Here is a 17,500-nt window from a genome sequence, read left to right on the forward strand (position 1 = left end):
TTAGCAGAGGATGGTTTCGATCCATCGACCTCTGGGTTATGGGCCCAGCAAGCTTCCGCTGCGCCACTCTGCTATACATCAGGGTGTGTGACTTGATGCTGCAGATTTTTATTTCGACTGTTTGCAACTAACCATAATATAAGTGAGCAATTGTGGAGAGTTAAGATAATTTCACCAGCAATAAAAACAAGTTATCGTAGAAGAGCTGTTAAAATGCAGTTAGCAGAGGATGGTTTCGATCCATCGACCTCTGGGTTATGGGCCCAGCACGCTTCCGCTGCGCCACTCTGCTGCAAACCACCTCAGATGGAACTCGAACCCACCATCTATAGTACATGACAACAATGGAAGAGTGCCTAATACTGAGTTAGCAGAGGATGGTTTCGATCCATCGACCTCTGGGTTATGGGCCCAGCACGCTTCCGCTGCGCCACTCTGCTATACATCAGGGTGTGTGACTTGATTCTGCAGATTTTTATTTCGACTGTTTGCAACTAACCATAAGTTAAGTGAGCAATTGTGGAGAGTTAAGATAATTTCACCAGCAATAAAAACAAGTTACCGTAGAAGAGCTGTTAAAAGGCAGTTAGCAGAGGATGGTTTCGATCCATCGACCTCTGGGTTATGGGCCCAGCACGCTTCCGCTGCGCCACTCTGCTGCAAACCACCTCAGATGGGACTCGAACCCACCATCTCTAGTATATGACGACAATGGAAGAGTGCCTAATACTGAGTTAGCAGAGGATGGTTTCGATCCATCGACCTCTGGGTTATGGGCCCAGCACGCTTCCGCTGCGCCACTCTGCTATACATCAGGGTGTGTGACTTGATGCTGCAGATTTTTATTTCTACTGTTTGCAACTAACCATAAGTTAAGTGAGCAATTGTGGAGAGTTAAGATAATTTCACCAGCGATAAAAACAAGTTACCGTAGAAGAGCTGTTAAAAGGCAGTTAGCACAGGATGGTTTTGATCCATCGACCTCTAGGTTATGGGCCCAGCACGCTTCCGCTGCGCCACTCTGCTGCAAACCACCTCAGATGGGACTCAAACCCACCATCTCTAGTACATGACAACAATGGAAGAGTGCCTAATACTGAGTTAGCAGAGGATGGTTTCGATCCAGCGACCTCTGAGTTATGGGCCCAGCACGCTTCCGCTGCGCCACTCTGCTATACATCACGGTGTGTGACTTGATGCTGCAGATTTTTATTTCGACTGTTTGCAACTAACAATAAGTTAAGTGAGCAATTGTGGAGAGTTAAGATAATTTCACCAGCAATAAAAACAAGTTACCGTAGAAGAGCTGTTAAAAGGCAGTTAGCAGAGGATGGTTTCGATCCATCGACCTCTGGGTTATGGGCCCAGCAAGCTTCCGCTGCGCCACTCTGCTATACATCAGGGTGTGTGACTTGATGCTGCAGATTTTTATTTCGACTGTTTGCAACTAACCATAATATAAGTGAGCAATTGTGGAGAGTTAAGATAATTTCACCAGCAATAAAAACAAGTTACCGTAGAAGAGCTGTTAAAATGCAGTTAGCAGAGGATGGTTTCGATCCATCGACCTCTGGGTTATGGGCCCAGCACGCTTCCGCTGCGCCACTCTGCTGCAAACCACCTCAGATGGGACTCGAACCCACCATCTATAGTACATGACAACAATGGAAGAGTGCCTAATACTGAGTTAGCAGAGGATGGTTTCGATCCATCGACCTCTGGGTTATGGGCCCAGCACGCTTCCGCTGCGCCACTCTGCTATACATCAGGGTGTGTGACTTGATGCTGCAGATTTTTATTTCTACTGTTTGCAACTAACCATAAGTTAAGTGAGCAATTGTGGAGAGTTAAGATAATTTCAGCAGCAATAAAAACAAGTTACCGTAGAAGAGCTGTTAAAAGGCAGTTAGCAGAGGATGGTTTCGATCCATCGACCTCTGGGTTATGGGCCCAGCACGCTTCCGCTGCGCCACTCTGCTATACATCAGGGTGTGTGACTTGATGCTGCAGATTTTTATTTCGACTGTTTGCAACTAACCATAATATAAGTGAGCAATTGTGGAGAGTTAAGATAATTTCACCAGCAATAAAAACAAGTTACCGTAGAAGAGCTGTTAAAATGCAGTTAGCAGAGGATGGTTTCGATCCATCGACCTCTGGGTTATGGGCCCAGCACGCTTCCGCTGCGCCACTCTGCTATACATCAGGGTGTGTGACTTGATGCTGCAGATTTTTATTTCGACTGTTTGCAACTAACCATAAGTTAAGTGAGCAATTGTGGAGAGTTAAGATAATTTCACCAGCAATAAAAACAAGTTACCGTAGAAGAGCTGTTAAAAGGCAGTTAGCAGAGGATGGTTTCGATCCATCGACCTCTGGGTTATGGGCCCAGCACGCTTCCGCTGCGCCACTCTGCTATACATCAGGGTGTGTGACTTGATGCTGCAGATTTTTATTTCGACTGTTTGCAACTAACCATAAGTTAAGTGAGCAATTGTGGAGAGTTAAGATAATTTCACCAGCAATAAAAACAAGTTACCGTAGAAGAGCTGTTAAAAGGCAGTTAGCAGAGGATGGTTTCGATCCATCGACCTCTGGGTTATGGGCCCAGCACGCTTCCGCTGCGCCACTCTGCTATACATCACGGTGTGTGACTTGATGCTGCAGATTTTTATTTCGACTGTTTGCAACTAACAATAAGTTAAGTGAGCAATTGTGGAGAGTTAAGATAATTTCACCAGCAATAAAAACAAGTTACCGTAGAAGAGCTGTTAAAAGGCAGTTAGCAGAGGATGGTTTCGATCCATCGACCTCTGGGTTATGGGCCCAGCAAGCTTCCGCTGCGCCACTCTGCTATACATCAGGGTGTGTGACTTGATGCTGCAGATTTTTATTTCGACTGTTTGCAACTAACCATAATATAAGTGAGCAATTGTGGAGAGTTAAGATAATTTCACCAGCAATAAAAACAAGTTACCGTAAAAGAGCTGTTAAAATGCAGTTAGCAGAGGATGGTTTCGATCCATCGACCTCTGGGTTATGGGCCCAGCACGCTTCCGCTGCGCCACTCTGCTGCAAACCACCTCAGATGGGACTCGAACCCACTATCTATAGTACATGACAACAATGGAAGAGTGCCTAATACTGAGTTAGCAGAGGATGGTTTCGATCCATCGACCTCTGGGTTATGGGCCCAGCACGCTTCCGCTGCGCCACTCTGCTATACATCAGGGTGTGTGACTTGATGCTGCAGATTTTTATTTCTACTGTTTGCAACTAACCATAAGTTAAGTGAGCAATTGTGGAGAGTTAAGATAATTTCAGCAGCAATAAAAACAAGTTACCGTAGAAGAGCTGTTAAAAGGCAGTTAGCAGAGGATGGTTTCGATCCATCGACCTCTGGGTTATGGGCCCAGCACGCTTCCGCTGCGCCACTCTGCTATACATCAGGGTGTGTGACTTGATGCTGCAGATTTTTATTTCGACTGTTTGCAACTAACCATAATATAAGTGAGCAATTGTGGAGAGTTAAGATAATTTCACCAGCAATAAAAACAAGTTACCGTAGAAGAGCTGTTAAAATGCAGTTAGCAGAGGATGGTTTCGATCCATCGACCTCTGGGTTATGGGCCCAGCACGCTTCCGCTGCGCCACTCTGCTATACATCAGGGTGTGTGACTTGATGCTGCAGATTTTTATTTCGACTGTTTGCAACTAACCATAAGTTAAGTGAGCAATTGTGGAGAGTTAAGATAATTTCACCAGCAATAAAAACAAGTTACCGTAGAAGAGCTGTTAAAAGGCAGTTAGCAGAGGATGGTTTCGATCCATCGACCTCTGGGTTATGGGCCCAGCACGCTTCCGCTGCGCCACTCTGCTATACATCAGGGTGTGTGACTTGATGCTGCAGATTTTTATTTCGACTGTTTGCAACTAACCATAAGTTAAGTGAGCAATTGTGGAGAGTTAAGATAATTTCACCAGCAATAAAAACAAGTTAGCGTAGAAGAGCTGTTAAAAGGCAGTTAGCAGAGGATGGTTTCGATCCATCGACCTCTGGGTTATGGGCCCAGCACGCTTCCGCTGCGCCACTCTGCTATACATCAGGGTGTGTGACTTGATGCTGCAGATTTTTATTTCGACTGTTTGCAACTAACCATAAGTTAAGTGAGCAATTGTGGAGAGTTAAGATAATTTCACCAGCAATAAAAACAAGTTACCGTAGAAGAGCTGTTAAAAGGCAGTTAGCAGAGGATGGTTTCGATCCATCGACCTCTGGGTTATGGGCCCAGCACGCTTCCGCTGCGCCACTCTGCTGCAAACCACCTCAGATGGGACTCGAACCCACCATCTCTAGTATATGACGACAATGGAAGAGTGCCTAATACTGAGTTAGCAGAGGATGGTTTCGATCCATCGACCTCTGGGTTATGGGCCCAGCACGCTTCCGCTGCGCCACTCTGCTATACATCAGGGTGTGTGACTTGATGCTGCAGATTTTTATTTCTACTGTTTGCAACTAACCATAAGTTAAGTGAGCAATTGTGGAGAGTTAAGATAATTTCACCAGCGATAAAAACAAGTTACCGTAGAAGAGCTGTTAAAAGGCAGTTAGCAGAGGATGGTTTTGATCCATCGACCTCTAGGTTATGGGCCCAGCACGCTTCCGCTGCGCCACTCTGCTGCAAACCACCTCAGATGGGACTCAAACCCACCATCTCTAGTACATGACAACAATGGAAGAGTGCCTAATACTGAGTTAGCAGAGGATGGTTTCGATCCAGCGACCTCTGAGTTATGGGCCCAGCACGCTTCCGCTGCGCCACTCTGCTATACATCACGGTGTGTGACTTGATGCTGCAGATTTTTATTTCGACTGTTTGCAACTAACAATAAGTTAAGTGAGCAATTGTGGAGAGTTAAGATAATTTCACCAGCAATAAAAACAAGTTACCGTAGAAGAGCTGTTAAAAGGCAGTTAGCAGAGGATGGTTTCGATCCATCGACCTCTGGGTTATGGGCCCAGCAAGCTTCCGCTGCGCCACTCTGCTATACATCAGGGTGTGTGACTTGATGCTGCAGATTTTTATTTCGACTGTTTGCAACTAACCATAATATAAGTGAGCAATTGTGGAGAGTTAAGATAATTTCACCAGCAATAAAAACAAGTTACCGTAGAAGAGCTGTTAAAATGCAGTTAGCAGAGGATGGTTTCGATCCATCGACCTCTGGGTTATGGGCCCAGCACGCTTCCGCTGCGCCACTCTGCTGCAAACCACCTCAGATGGGACTCGAACCCACTATCTATAGTACATGACAACAATGGAAGAGTGCCTAATACTGAGTTAGCAGAGGATGGTTTCGATCCATCGACCTCTGGGTTATGGGCCCAGCACGCTTCCGCTGCGCCACTCTGCTATACATCAGGGTGTGTGACTTGATGCTGCAGATTTTTATTTCTACTGTTTGCAACTAACCATAAGTTAAGTGAGCAATTGTGGAGAGTTAAGATAATTTCAGCAGCAATAAAAACAAGTTACCGTAGAAGAGCTGTTAAAAGGCAGTTAGCAGAGGATGGTTTCGATCCATCGACCTCTGGGTTATGGGCCCAGCACGCTTCCGCTGCGCCACTCTGCTATACATCAGGGTGTGTGACTTGATGCTGCAGATTTTTATTTCGACTGTTTGCAACTAACCATAATATAAGTGAGCAATTGTGGAGAGTTAAGATAATTTCACCAGCAATAAAAACAAGTTACCGTAGAAGAGCTGTTAAAATGCAGTTAGCAGAGGATGGTTTCGATCCATCGACCTCTGGGTTATGGGCCCAGCACGCTTCCGCTGCGCCACTCTGCTATACATCAGGGTGTGTGACTTGATGCTGCAGATTTTTATTTCGACTGTTTGCAACTAACCATAAGTTAAGTGAGCAATTGTGGAGAGTTAAGATAATATCACCAGCAATAAAAACAAGTTACCGTAGAAGAGCTGTTAAAAGGCAGTTAGCAGAGGATGGTTTCGATCCATCGACCTCTGGGTTATGGGCCCAGCACGCTTCCGCTGCGCCACTCTGCTATACATCAGGGTGTGTGACTTGATGCTGCAGATTTTTATTTCGACTGTTTGCAACTAACCATAAGTTAAGTGAGCAATTGTGGAGAGTTAAGATAATTTCACCAGCAATAAAAACAAGTTAGCGTAGAAGAGCTGTTAAAAGGCAGTTAGCAGAGGATGGTTTCGATCCATCGACCTCTGGGTTATGGGCCCAGCACGCTTCCGCTGCGCCACTCTGCTATACATCAGGGTGTGTGACTTGATGCTGCAGATTTTTATTTCGACTGTTTGCAACTAACCATAAGTTAAGTGAGCAATTGTGGAGAGTTAAGATAATTTCACCAGCAATAAAAACAAGTTACCGTAGAAGAGCTGTTAAAAGGCAGTTAGCAGAGGATGGTTTCGATCCATCGACCTCTGGGTTATGGGCCCAGCACGCTTCCGCTGCGCCACTCTGCTGCAAAACACCTCAGATGGGACTCGAACCCACCATCTCTAGTATATGACGACAATGGAAGAGTGCCTAATACTGAGTTAGCAGAGGATGGTTTCGATCCATCGACCTCTGGGTTATGGGCCCAGCACGCTTCCGCTGCGCCACTCTGCTATACATCAGGGTGTGTGACTTGATGCTGCAGATTTTTATTTCTACTGTTTGCAACTAACCATAAGTTAAGTGAGCAATTGTGGAGAGTTAAGATAATTTCACCAGCGATAAAAACAAGTTACCGTAGAAGAGCTGTTAAAAGGCAGTTAGCAGAGGATGGTTTTGATCCATCGACCTCTAGGTTATGGGCCCAGCACGCTTCCGCTGCGCCACTCTGCTGCAAACCACCTCAGATGGGACTCAAACCCACCATCTCTAGTACATGACAACAATGGAAGAGTGCCTAATACTGAGTTAGCAGAGGATGGTTTCGATCCAGCGACCTCTGAGTTATGGGCCCAGCACGCTTCCGCTGCGCCACTCTGCTATACATCACGGTGTGTGACTTGATGCTGCAGATTTTTATTTCGACTGTTTGCAACTAACAATAAGTTAAGTGAGCAATTGTGGAGAGTTAAGATAATTTCACCAGCAATAAAAACAAGTTACCGTAGAAGAGCTGTTAAAAGGCAGTTAGCAGAGGATGGTTTCGATCCATCGACCTCTGGGTTATGGGCCCAGCAAGCTTCCGCTGCGCCACTCTGCTATACATCAGGGTGTGTGACTTGATGCTGCAGATTTTTATTTCGACTGTTTGCAACTAACCATAATATAAGTGAGCAATTGTGGAGAGTTAAGATAATTTCACCAGCAATAAAAACAAGTTATCGTAGAAGAGCTGTTAAAATGCAGTTAGCAGAGGATGGTTTCGATCCATTGACCTCTGGGTTATGGGCCCAGCACGCTTCCGCTGCGCCACTCTGCTGCAAACCACCTCAGATGGAACTCGAACCCACCATCTATAGTACATGACAACAATGGAAGAGTGCCTAATACTGAGTTAGCAGAGGATGGTTTCGATCCATCGACCTCTGGGTTATGGGCCCAGCACGCTTCCGCTGCGCCACTCTGCTATACATCAGGGTGTGTGACTTGATGCTGCAGATTTTTATTTCGACTGTTTGCAACTAACCATAAGTTAAGTGAGCAATTGTGGAGAGTTAAGATAATTTCACCAGCAATAAAAACAAGTTACCGTAGAAGAGCTGTTAAAAGGCAGTTAGCAGAGGATGGTTTCGATCCATCGACCTCTGGGTTATGGGCCCAGCACGCTTCCGCTGCGCCACTCTGCTGCAAACCACCTCAGATGGGACTCGAACCCACCATCTCTAGTATATGACGACAATGGAAGAGTGCCTAATACTGAGTTAGCAGAGGATGGTTTCGATCCATCGACCTCTGGGTTATGGGCCCAGCACGCTTCCGCTGCGCCACTCTGCTATACATCACGGTGTGTGACTTGATGCTGCAGATTTTTATTTCGACTGTTTGCAACTAACAATAAGTTAAGTGAGCAATTGTGGAGAGTTAAGATAATTTCACCAGCAATAAAAACAAGTTACCGTAGAAGAGCTGTTAAAAGGCAGTTAGCAGAGGATGGTTTCGATCCATCGACCTCTGGGTTATGGGCCCAGCAAGCTTCCGCTGCGCCACTCTGCTATACATCAGGGTGTGTGACTTGATGCTGCAGATTTTTATTTCGACTGTTTGCAACTAACCATAATATAAGTGAGCAATTGTGGAGAGTTAAGATAATTTCACCAGCAATAAAAACAAGTTACCGTAGAAGAGCTGTTAAAATGCAGTTAGCAGAGGATGGTTTCGATCCATCGACCTCTGGGTTATGGGCCCAGCACGCTTCCGCTGCGCCACTCTGCTGCAAACCACCTCAGATGGGACTCGAACCCACCATCTATAGTACATGACAACAATGGAAGAGTGCCTAATACTGAGTTAGCAGAGGATGGTTTCGATCCATCGACCTCTGGGTTATGGGCCCAGCACGCTTCCGCTGCGCCACTCTGCTATACATCAGGGTGTGTGACTTGATGCTGCAGATTTTTATTTCTACTGTTTGCAACTAACCATAAGTTAAGTGAGCAATTGTGGAGAGTTAAGATAATTTCAGCAGCAATAAAAACAAGTTACCGTAGAAGAGCTGTTAAAAGGCAGTTAGCAGAGGATGGTTTCGATCCATCGACCTCTGGGTTATGGGCCCAGCACGCTTCCGCTGCGCCACTCTGCTGCAAACCACCTCAGATGGGACTCGAACCCACCATCTCTAGTATATGACGACAATGAAAGAGTGCCTACTACTGAGTTAGCAGAGGATGGTTTCGATCCACCGACCTCTGGGTTATGGGCCCAGCACGCTTCCGCTGCGCCACTCTGCTATACATCAGGGTGTGTGACTTGATGCTGCAGATTTTTATTTCTACTGTTTGCAACTAACCATAAGTTAAGTGAGCAATTGTGGAGAGTTAAAATAATTTCACCAGCAATAAAAACAAGTTACCGTAGAAGAGCTGTTAAAAGGCAGTTAGCAGAGGATGGTTTCGATCCATCGACCTCTGGGTTATGGGCCCAGCACGCTTCCGCTGCGCCACTCTGCTGCAAACCACCTCAGATGGGACTCGAACCCACCATCTCTAGTATATGACGACAATGAAAGAGTGCCTACTACTGAGTTATCAGAGGATGGTTTCGATCCACCGACCTCTGGGTTATGGGCCCAGCACGCTTCCGCTGCGCCACTCTGCTATACATCAGGGTGTGTGACTTGATGCTGCAGATTTTTATTTCGACTGTTTGCAACTAACCATAAGTTAAGTGAGCAATTGTGGAGAGTTAAGATAATTTCACCAGCAATAAAAACAAGTTACCGTAGAAGAGCTGTTAAAAGGCAGTTAGCAGAGGATGGTTTCGATCCATCGACCTCTGGGTTATGGGCCCAGCACGCTTCCGCTGCGCCACTCTGCTATACATCAGGGTGTGTGACGTGATGCTGCAGATTTTTATTTCGACTGTTTGCAACTAACCATAAGTTAAGTGAGCAATTGTGGAGAGTTAAGATAATTTCACAAGCAATAAAAACAAGTTACCGTAGAAGAGCTGTTAAAAGGCAGTTAGCAGAGGATGGTTTCGATCCATCGACCTCTGGGTTATGGGCCCAGCACGCTTCCGCTGCGCCACTCTGCTGCAAACCACCTCAGATGGAACTCGAACCCACCATCTATAGTACATGACAACAATGGAAGAGTGCCTAATACTGAGTTAGCAGAGGATGGTTTCGATCCATCGACCTCTGGGTTATGGGCCCAGCACGCTTCCGCTGCGCCACTCTGCTATACATCAGGGTGTGTGACTTGATGCTGCAGATTTTTATTTCGACTGTTTGCAACTAACCATAAGTTAAGTGAGCAATTGTGGAGAGTTAAGATAATTTCAGCAGCAATAAAAACAAGTTACCGTAGAAGAGCTGTTAAAAGGCAGTTAGCAGAGGATGGTTTCGATCCATCGACCTCTGGGTTATGGGCCCAGCACGCTTCCGCTGCGCCACTCTGCTGCAAACCACCTCAGATGGGACTCGAACCCACCATCTCTAGTATATGACGACAATGGAAGAGTGCCTAATACTGAGTTAGCAGAGGATGGTTTCGATCCATCGACCTCTGGGTTATGGGCCCAGCACGCTTCCGCTGCGCCACTCTGCTATACATCAGGGTGTGTGACTTGATGCTGCAGATTTTTATTTCTACTGTTTGCAACTAACCATAAGTTAAGTGAGCAATTGTGGAGAGTTAAGATAATTTCACCAGCGATAAAAACAAGTTACCGTAGAAGAGCTGTTAAAAGGCAGTTAGCAGAGGATGGTTTTGATCCATCGACCTCTAGGTTATGGGCCCAGCACGCTTCCGCTGCGCCACTCTGCTGCAAACCACCTCAGATGGGACTCAAACCCACCATCTCTAGTACATGACAACAATGGAAGAGTGCCTAATACTGAGTTAGCAGAGGATGGTTTCGATCCAGCGACCTCTGAGTTATGGGCCCAGCACGCTTCCGCTGCGCCACTCTGCTATACATCACGGTGTGTGACTTGATGCTGCAGATTTTTATTTCGACTGTTTGCAACTAACAATAAGTTAAGTGAGCAATTGTGGAGAGTTAAGATAATTTCACCAGCAATAAAAACAAGTTACCGTAGAAGAGCTGTTAAAAGGCAGTTAGCAGAGGATGGTTTCGATCCATCGACCTCTGGGTTATGGGCCCAGCAAGCTTCCGCTGCGCCACTCTGCTATACATCAGGGTGTGTGACTTGATGCTGCAGATTTTTATTTCGACTGTTTGCAACTAACCATAATATAAGTGAGCAATTGTGGAGAGTTAAGATAATTTCACCAGCAATAAAAACAAGTTACCGTAGAAGAGCTGTTAAAATGCAGTTAGCAGAGGATGGTTTCGATCCATCGACCTCTGGGTTATGGGCCCAGCACGCTTCCGCTGCGCCACTCTGCTGCAAACCACCTCAGATGGGACTCGAACCCACTATCTATAGTACATGACAACAATGGAAGAGTGCCTAATACTGAGTTAGCAGAGGATGGTTTCGATCCATCGACCTCTGGGTTATGGGCCCAGCACGCTTCCGCTGCGCCACTCTGCTATACATCAGGGTGTGTGACTTGATGCTGCAGATTTTTATTTCTACTGTTTGCAACTAACCATAAGTTAAGTGAGCAATTGTGGAGAGTTAAGATAATTTCAGCAGCAATAAAAACAAGTTACCGTAGAAGAGCTGTTAAAAGGCAGTTAGCAGAGGATGGTTTCGATCCATCGACCTCTGGGTTATGGGCCCAGCACGCTTCCGCTGCGCCACTCTGCTATACATCAGGGTGTGTGACTTGATGCTGCAGATTTTTATTTCGACTGTTTGCAACTAACCATAATATAAGTGAGCAATTGTGGAGAGTTAAGATAATTTCACCAGCAATAAAAACAAGTTACCGTAGAAGAGCTGTTAAAATGCAGTTAGCAGAGGATGGTTTCGATCCATCGACCTCTGGGTTATGGGCCCAGCACGCTTCCGCTGCGCCACTCTGCTATACATCAGGGTGTGTGACTTGATGCTGCAGATTTTTATTTCGACTGTTTGCAACTAACCATAAGTTAATTGAGCAATTGTGGAGAGTTAAGATAATTTCACCAGCAATAAAAACAAGTTACCGTAGAAGAGCTGTTAAAAGGCAGTTAGCAGAGGATGGTTTCGATCCATCGACCTCTGGGTTATGGGCCCAGCACGCTTCCGCTGCGCCACTCTGCTATACATCAGGGTGTGTGACTTGATGCTGCAGATTTTTATTTCGACTGTTTGCAACTAACCATAAGTTAAGTGAGCAATTGTGGAGAGTTAAGATAATTTCACCAGCAATAAAAACAAGTTAGCGTAGAAGAGCTGTTAAAAGGCAGTTAGCAGAGGATGGTTTCGATCCATCGACCTCTGGGTTATGGGCCCAGCACGCTTCCGCTGCGCCACTCTGCTATACATCAGGGTGTGTGACTTGATGCTGCAGATTTTTATTTCGACTGTTTGCAACTAACCATAAGTTAAGTGAGCAATTGTGGAGAGTTAAGATAATTTCACCAGCAATAAAAACAAGTTACCGTAGAAGAGCTGTTAAAAGGCAGTTAGCAGAGGATGGTTTCGATCCATCGACCTCTGGGTTATGGGCCCAGCACGCTTCCGCTGCGCCACTCTGCTGCAAACCACCTCAGATGGGACTCGAACCCACCATCTCTAGTATATGACGACAATGGAAGAGTGCCTAATACTGAGTTAGCAGAGGATGGTTTCGATCCATCGACCTCTGGGTTATGGGCCCAGCACGCTTCCGCTGCGCCACTCTGCTATACATCAGGGTGTGTGACTTGATGCTGCAGATTTTTATTTCTACTGTTTGCAACTAACCATAAGTTAAGTGAGCAATTGTGGAGAGTTAAGATAATTTCACCAGCGATAAAAACAAGTTACCGTAGAAGAGCTGTTAAAAGGCAGTTAGCAGAGGATGGTTTTGATCCATCGACCTCTAGGTTATGGGCCCAGCACGCTTCCGCTGCGCCACTCTGCTGCAAACCACCTCAGATGGGACTCAAACCCACCATCTCTAGTACATGACAACAATGGAAGAGTGCCTAATACTGAGTTAGCAGAGGATGGTTTCGATCCAGCGACCTCTGAGTTATGGGCCCAGCACGCTTCCGCTGCGCCACTCTGCTATACATCACGGTGTGTGACTTGATGCTGCAGATTTTTATTTCGACTGTTTGCAACTAACAATAAGTTAAGTGAGCAATTGTGGAGAGTTAAGATAATTTCACCAGCAATAAAAACAAGTTACCGTAGAAGAGCTGTTAAAAGGCAGTTAGCAGAGGATGGTTTCGATCCATCGACCTCTGGGTTATGGGCCCAGCAAGCTTCCGCTGCGCCACTCTGCTATACATCAGGGTGTGTGACTTGATGCTGCAGATTTTTATTTCGACTGTTTGCAACTAACCATAATATAAGTGAGCAATTGTGGAGAGTTAAGATAATTTCACCAGCAATAAAAACAAGTTATCGTAGAAGAGCTGTTAAAATGCAGTTAGCAGAGGATGGTTTCGATCCATTGACCTCTGGGTTATGGGCCCAGCACGCTTCCGCTGCGCCACTCTGCTGCAAACCACCTCAGATGGAACTCGAACCCACCATCTATAGTACATGACAACAATGGAAGAGTGCCTAATACTGAGTTAGCAGAGGATGGTTTCGATCCATCGACCTCTGGGTTATGGGCCCAGCACGCTTCCGCTGCGCCACTCTGCTATACATCAGGGTGTGTGACTTGATGCTGCAGATTTTTATTTCGACTGTTTGCAACTAACCATAAGTTAAGTGAGCAATTGTGGAGAGTTAAGATAATTTCACCAGCAATAAAAACAAGTTACCGTAGAAGAGCTGTTAAAAGGCAGTTAGCAGAGGATGGTTTCGATCCATCGACCTCTGGGTTATGGGCCCAGCACGCTTCCGCTGCGCCACTCTGCTGCAAACCACCTCAGATGGGACTCGAACCCACCATCTCTAGTATATGACGACAATGGAAGAGTGCCTAATACTGAGTTAGCAGAGGATGGTTTCGATCCATCGACCTCTGAGTTATGGGCCCAGCACGCTTCCGCTGCGCCACTCTGCTATACATCACGGTGTGTGACTTGATGCTGCAGATTTTTATTTCGACTGTTTGCAACTAACCATAAGTTAAGTGAGCAATTGTGGAGAGTTAAGATAATTTCACCAGCAATAAAAACAAGTTACCGTAGAAGAGCTGTTAAAAGGCAGTTAGCAGAGGATGGTTTCGATCCATCGACCTCTGGGTTATGGGCCCAGCACGCTTCCGCTGCGCCACTCTGCTGCAAACCACCTCAGATGGGACTCGAACCCACCATCTATAGTACATGACAACAATGGAAGAGTGCCTAATACTGAGTTAGCAGAGGATGGTTTCGATCCATCGACCTCTGGGTTATGGGCCCAGCACGCTTCCGCTGCGCCACTCTGCTATACATCAGGGTGTGTGACTTGATGCTGCAGATTTTTATTTCTACTGTTTGCAACTAACCATAAGTTAAGTGAGCAATTGTGGAGAGTTAAGATAATTTCAGCAGCAATAAAAACAAGTTACCGTAGAAGAGCTGTTAAAAGGCAGTTAGCAGAGGATGGTTTCGATCCATCGACCTCTGGGTTATGGGCCCAGCACGCTTCCGCTGCGCCACTCTGCTGCAAACCACCTCAGATGGGACTCGAACCCACCATCTCTAGTATATGACGACAATGAAAGAGTGCCTACTACTGAGTTAGAAGAGGATGGTTTCGATCCACCGACCTCTGGGTTATGGGCCCAGCACGCTTCCGCTGCGCCACTCTGCTATACATCAGGGTGTGTGACTTGATGCTGCAGATTTTTATTTCTACTGTTTGCAACTAACCATAAGTTAAGTGAGCAATTGTGGAGAGTTAAGATAATTTCACCAGCAATAAAAACAAGTTACCGTAGAAGAGCTGTTAAAAGGCAGTTAGCAGAGGATGGTTTCGATCCATCGACCTCTGGGTTATGGGCCCAGCACGCTTCCGCTGCGCCACTCTGCTGCAAACCACCTCAGATGGGACTCGAACCCACCATCTCTAGTATATGACGACAATGAAAGAGTGCCTACTACTGAGTTATCAGAGGATGGTTTCGATCCACCGACCTCTGGGTTATGGGCCCAGCACGCTTCCGCTGCGCCACTCTGCTATACATCAGGGTGTGTGACTTGATGCTGCAGATTTTTATTTCGACTGTTTGCAACTAACCATAAGTTAAGTGAGCAATTGTGGAGAGTTAAGATAATTTCACCAGCAATAAAAACAAGTTACCGTAGAAGAGCTGTTAAAAGGCAGTTAGCAGAGGATGGTTTCGATCCATCGACCTCTGGGTTATGGGCCCAGCACGCTTCCGCTGCGCCACTCTGCTATACATCAGGGTGTGTGACGTGATGCTGCAGATTTTTATTTCGACTGTTTGCAACTAACCATAAGTTAAGTGAGCAATTGTGGAGAGTTAAGATAATTTCACAAGCAATAAAAACAAGTTACCGTAGAAGAGCTGTTAAAAGGCAGTTAGCAGAGGATGGTTTCGATCCATCGACCTCTGGGTTATGGGCCCAGCACGCTTCCGCTGCGCCACTCTGCTGCAAACCACCTCAGATGGAACTCGAACCCACCATCTATAGTACATGACAACAATGGAAGAGTGCCTAATACTGAGTTAGCAGAGGATGGTTTCGATCCATCGACCTCTGGGTTATGGGCCCAGCACGCTTCCGCTGCGCCACTCTGCTATACATCAGGGTGTGTGACTTGATGCTGCAGATTTTTATTTCGACTGTTTGCAACTAACCATAAGTTAAGTGAGCAATTGTGGAGAGTTAAGATAATTTCAGCAGCAATAAAAACAAGTTACCGTAGAAGAGCTGTTAAAAGGCAGTTAGCAGAGGATGGTTTCGATCCATCGACCTCTGGGTTATGGGCCCAGCACGCTTCCGCTGCGCCACTCTGCTGCAAACCACCTCAGATGGGACTCGAACCCACCATCTCTAGTATATGACGACAATGGAAGAGTGCCTAATACTGAGTTAGCAGAGGATGGTTTCGATCCATCGACCTCTGGGTTATGGGCCCAGCACGCTTCCGCTGCGCCACTCTGCTATACATCAGGGTGTGTGACTTGATGCTGCAGATTTTTATTTCTACTGTTTGCAACTAACCATAAGTTAAGTGAGCAATTGTGGAGAGTTAAGATAATTTCACCAGCGATAAAAACAAGTTACCGTAGAAGAGCTGTTAAAAGGCAGTTAGCAGAGGATGGTTTTGATCCATCGACCTCTAGGTTATGGGCCCAGCACGCTTCCGCTGCGCCACTCTGCTGCAAACCACCTCAGATGGGACTCAAACCCACCATCTCTAGTACATGACAACAATGGAAGAGTGCCTAATACTGAGTTAGCAGAGGATGGTTTCGATCCAGCGACCTCTGAGTTATGGGCCCAGCACGCTTCCGCTGCGCCACTCTGCTATACATCACGGTGTGTGACTTGATGCTGCAGATTTTTATTTCGACTGTTTGCAACTAACAATAAGTTAAGTGAGCAATTGTGGAGAGTTAAGATAATTTCACCAGCAATAAAAACAAGTTACCGTAGAAGAGCTGTTAAAAGGCAGTTAGCAGAGGATGGTTTCGATCCATCGACCTCTGGGTTATGGGCCCAGCAAGCTTCCGCTGCGCCACTCTGCTATACATCAGGGTGTGTGACTTGATGCTGCAGATTTTTATTTCGACTGTTTGCAACTAACCATAATATAAGTGAGCAATTGTGGAGAGTTAAGATAATTTCACCAGCAATAAAAACAAGTTACCGTAGAAGAGCTGTTAAAATGCAGTTAGCAGAGGATGGTTTCGATCCATCGACCTCTGGGTTATGGGCCCAGCACGCTTCCGCTGCGCCACTCTGCTGCAAACCACCTCAGATGGGACTCGAACCCACTATCTATAGTACATGACAACAATGGAAGAGTGCCTAATACTGAGTTAGCAGAGGATGGTTTCGATCCATCGACCTCTGGGTTATGGGCCCAGCACGCTTCCGCTGCGCCACTCTGCTATACATCAGGGTGTGTGACTTGATGCTGCAGATTTTTATTTCTACTGTTTGCAACTAACCATAAGTTAAGTGAGCAATTGTGGAGAGTTAAGATAATTTCAGCAGCAATAAAAACAAGTTACCGTAGAAGAGCTGTTAAAAGGCAGTTAGCAGAGGATGGTTTCGATCCATCGACCTCTGGGTTATGGGCCCAGCACGCTTCCGCTGCGCCACTCTGCTATACATCAGGGTGTGTGACTTGATGCTGCAGATTTTTATTTCGACTGTTTGCAACTAACCATAATATAAGTGAGCAATTGTGGAGAGTTAAGATAATTTCACCAGCAATAAAAACAAGTTACCGTAGAAGAGCTGTTAAAATGCAGTTAGCAGAGGATGGTTTCGATCCATCGACCTCTGGGTTATGGGCCCAGCACGCTTCCGCTGCGCCACTCTGCTATACATCAGGGTGTGTGACTTGATGCTGCAGATTTTTATTTCGACTGTTTGCAACTAACCATAAGTTAAGTGAGCAATTGTGGAGAGTTAAGATAATTTCAGCAGCAATAAAAACAAGTTACCGTAGAAGAGCTGTTAAAAGGCAGTTAGCAGAGGATGGTTTCGATCCATCGACCTCTGGGTTATGGGCCCAGCACGCTTCCGCTGCGCCACTCTGCTATACATCAGGGTGTGTGACTTGATGCTGCAGATTTTTATTTCGACTGTTTGCAACTAACCATAAGT

The 17,500-nt window shown here is 46.0% G+C and overlaps 1 protein-coding gene and 43 non-coding genes across 45 annotated transcripts in view; 1 reads left to right on the plus strand and 43 right to left on the minus strand.

Moving 5' to 3' along the window:
• The window catches only part of sema3h (sema domain, immunoglobulin domain (Ig), short basic domain, secreted, (semaphorin) 3H), a 177,607-nt gene that overhangs the window by 57,482 nt on the left and 102,625 nt on the right, over positions 1 to 17,500 (plus strand). The window lies entirely within an intron of this gene.
• On the minus strand, positions 221 to 292 carry trnam-cau (transfer RNA methionine (anticodon CAU)). Its single transcript has one exon. It is a non-coding gene; the product is annotated as a tRNA-Met (tRNA).
• Positions 369 to 440, minus strand: trnam-cau (transfer RNA methionine (anticodon CAU)). The gene has a single exon. It is a non-coding gene; the product is annotated as a tRNA-Met (tRNA).
• trnam-cau (transfer RNA methionine (anticodon CAU)) lies at positions 588 to 659 on the minus strand. The gene has a single exon. It is a non-coding gene; the product is annotated as a tRNA-Met (tRNA).
• Positions 736 to 807, minus strand: trnam-cau (transfer RNA methionine (anticodon CAU)). The gene has a single exon. It is a non-coding gene; the product is annotated as a tRNA-Met (tRNA).
• On the minus strand, positions 1,541 to 1,612 carry trnam-cau (transfer RNA methionine (anticodon CAU)). Its single transcript has one exon. It is a non-coding gene; the product is annotated as a tRNA-Met (tRNA).
• Positions 1,689 to 1,760, minus strand: trnam-cau (transfer RNA methionine (anticodon CAU)). Its single transcript has one exon. It is a non-coding gene; the product is annotated as a tRNA-Met (tRNA).
• Positions 1,908 to 1,979, minus strand: trnam-cau (transfer RNA methionine (anticodon CAU)). Its single transcript has one exon. It is a non-coding gene; the product is annotated as a tRNA-Met (tRNA).
• trnam-cau (transfer RNA methionine (anticodon CAU)) lies at positions 2,127 to 2,198 on the minus strand. Its single transcript has one exon. It is a non-coding gene; the product is annotated as a tRNA-Met (tRNA).
• Positions 2,346 to 2,417, minus strand: trnam-cau (transfer RNA methionine (anticodon CAU)). Its single transcript has one exon. It is a non-coding gene; the product is annotated as a tRNA-Met (tRNA).
• On the minus strand, positions 2,565 to 2,636 carry trnam-cau (transfer RNA methionine (anticodon CAU)). Its single transcript has one exon. It is a non-coding gene; the product is annotated as a tRNA-Met (tRNA).
• trnam-cau (transfer RNA methionine (anticodon CAU)) lies at positions 3,003 to 3,074 on the minus strand. Its single transcript has one exon. It is a non-coding gene; the product is annotated as a tRNA-Met (tRNA).
• trnam-cau (transfer RNA methionine (anticodon CAU)) lies at positions 3,151 to 3,222 on the minus strand. The gene has a single exon. It is a non-coding gene; the product is annotated as a tRNA-Met (tRNA).
• trnam-cau (transfer RNA methionine (anticodon CAU)) lies at positions 3,370 to 3,441 on the minus strand. The gene has a single exon. It is a non-coding gene; the product is annotated as a tRNA-Met (tRNA).
• Positions 3,589 to 3,660, minus strand: trnam-cau (transfer RNA methionine (anticodon CAU)). Its single transcript has one exon. It is a non-coding gene; the product is annotated as a tRNA-Met (tRNA).
• Positions 3,808 to 3,879, minus strand: trnam-cau (transfer RNA methionine (anticodon CAU)). Its single transcript has one exon. It is a non-coding gene; the product is annotated as a tRNA-Met (tRNA).
• trnam-cau (transfer RNA methionine (anticodon CAU)) lies at positions 4,027 to 4,098 on the minus strand. Its single transcript has one exon. It is a non-coding gene; the product is annotated as a tRNA-Met (tRNA).
• trnam-cau (transfer RNA methionine (anticodon CAU)) lies at positions 4,246 to 4,317 on the minus strand. The gene has a single exon. It is a non-coding gene; the product is annotated as a tRNA-Met (tRNA).
• On the minus strand, positions 4,394 to 4,465 carry trnam-cau (transfer RNA methionine (anticodon CAU)). The gene has a single exon. It is a non-coding gene; the product is annotated as a tRNA-Met (tRNA).
• On the minus strand, positions 5,199 to 5,270 carry trnam-cau (transfer RNA methionine (anticodon CAU)). Its single transcript has one exon. It is a non-coding gene; the product is annotated as a tRNA-Met (tRNA).
• Positions 5,347 to 5,418, minus strand: trnam-cau (transfer RNA methionine (anticodon CAU)). The gene has a single exon. It is a non-coding gene; the product is annotated as a tRNA-Met (tRNA).
• On the minus strand, positions 5,566 to 5,637 carry trnam-cau (transfer RNA methionine (anticodon CAU)). The gene has a single exon. It is a non-coding gene; the product is annotated as a tRNA-Met (tRNA).
• On the minus strand, positions 5,785 to 5,856 carry trnam-cau (transfer RNA methionine (anticodon CAU)). The gene has a single exon. It is a non-coding gene; the product is annotated as a tRNA-Met (tRNA).
• On the minus strand, positions 6,004 to 6,075 carry trnam-cau (transfer RNA methionine (anticodon CAU)). Its single transcript has one exon. It is a non-coding gene; the product is annotated as a tRNA-Met (tRNA).
• Positions 6,223 to 6,294, minus strand: trnam-cau (transfer RNA methionine (anticodon CAU)). The gene has a single exon. It is a non-coding gene; the product is annotated as a tRNA-Met (tRNA).
• Positions 6,442 to 6,513, minus strand: trnam-cau (transfer RNA methionine (anticodon CAU)). The gene has a single exon. It is a non-coding gene; the product is annotated as a tRNA-Met (tRNA).
• trnam-cau (transfer RNA methionine (anticodon CAU)) lies at positions 6,590 to 6,661 on the minus strand. The gene has a single exon. It is a non-coding gene; the product is annotated as a tRNA-Met (tRNA).
• On the minus strand, positions 7,543 to 7,614 carry trnam-cau (transfer RNA methionine (anticodon CAU)). The gene has a single exon. It is a non-coding gene; the product is annotated as a tRNA-Met (tRNA).
• Positions 7,762 to 7,833, minus strand: trnam-cau (transfer RNA methionine (anticodon CAU)). The gene has a single exon. It is a non-coding gene; the product is annotated as a tRNA-Met (tRNA).
• On the minus strand, positions 7,910 to 7,981 carry trnam-cau (transfer RNA methionine (anticodon CAU)). Its single transcript has one exon. It is a non-coding gene; the product is annotated as a tRNA-Met (tRNA).
• trnam-cau (transfer RNA methionine (anticodon CAU)) lies at positions 8,348 to 8,419 on the minus strand. Its single transcript has one exon. It is a non-coding gene; the product is annotated as a tRNA-Met (tRNA).
• On the minus strand, positions 8,496 to 8,567 carry trnam-cau (transfer RNA methionine (anticodon CAU)). The gene has a single exon. It is a non-coding gene; the product is annotated as a tRNA-Met (tRNA).
• Positions 8,715 to 8,786, minus strand: trnam-cau (transfer RNA methionine (anticodon CAU)). Its single transcript has one exon. It is a non-coding gene; the product is annotated as a tRNA-Met (tRNA).
• Positions 9,082 to 9,153, minus strand: trnam-cau (transfer RNA methionine (anticodon CAU)). The gene has a single exon. It is a non-coding gene; the product is annotated as a tRNA-Met (tRNA).
• trnam-cau (transfer RNA methionine (anticodon CAU)) lies at positions 9,449 to 9,520 on the minus strand. The gene has a single exon. It is a non-coding gene; the product is annotated as a tRNA-Met (tRNA).
• On the minus strand, positions 9,668 to 9,739 carry trnam-cau (transfer RNA methionine (anticodon CAU)). Its single transcript has one exon. It is a non-coding gene; the product is annotated as a tRNA-Met (tRNA).
• Positions 9,816 to 9,887, minus strand: trnam-cau (transfer RNA methionine (anticodon CAU)). The gene has a single exon. It is a non-coding gene; the product is annotated as a tRNA-Met (tRNA).
• trnam-cau (transfer RNA methionine (anticodon CAU)) lies at positions 10,035 to 10,106 on the minus strand. The gene has a single exon. It is a non-coding gene; the product is annotated as a tRNA-Met (tRNA).
• Positions 10,183 to 10,254, minus strand: trnam-cau (transfer RNA methionine (anticodon CAU)). The gene has a single exon. It is a non-coding gene; the product is annotated as a tRNA-Met (tRNA).
• Positions 10,988 to 11,059, minus strand: trnam-cau (transfer RNA methionine (anticodon CAU)). The gene has a single exon. It is a non-coding gene; the product is annotated as a tRNA-Met (tRNA).
• trnam-cau (transfer RNA methionine (anticodon CAU)) lies at positions 11,136 to 11,207 on the minus strand. Its single transcript has one exon. It is a non-coding gene; the product is annotated as a tRNA-Met (tRNA).
• Positions 11,355 to 11,426, minus strand: trnam-cau (transfer RNA methionine (anticodon CAU)). Its single transcript has one exon. It is a non-coding gene; the product is annotated as a tRNA-Met (tRNA).
• On the minus strand, positions 11,574 to 11,645 carry trnam-cau (transfer RNA methionine (anticodon CAU)). Its single transcript has one exon. It is a non-coding gene; the product is annotated as a tRNA-Met (tRNA).
• On the minus strand, positions 11,793 to 11,864 carry trnam-cau (transfer RNA methionine (anticodon CAU)). The gene has a single exon. It is a non-coding gene; the product is annotated as a tRNA-Met (tRNA).

Source organism: Pungitius pungitius, chromosome 1 (genome assembly GCF_949316345.1).
Source record: "Pungitius pungitius chromosome 1, fPunPun2.1, whole genome shotgun sequence".
Taxonomy (NCBI): domain Eukaryota; kingdom Metazoa; phylum Chordata; class Actinopteri; order Perciformes; family Gasterosteidae; genus Pungitius; species Pungitius pungitius.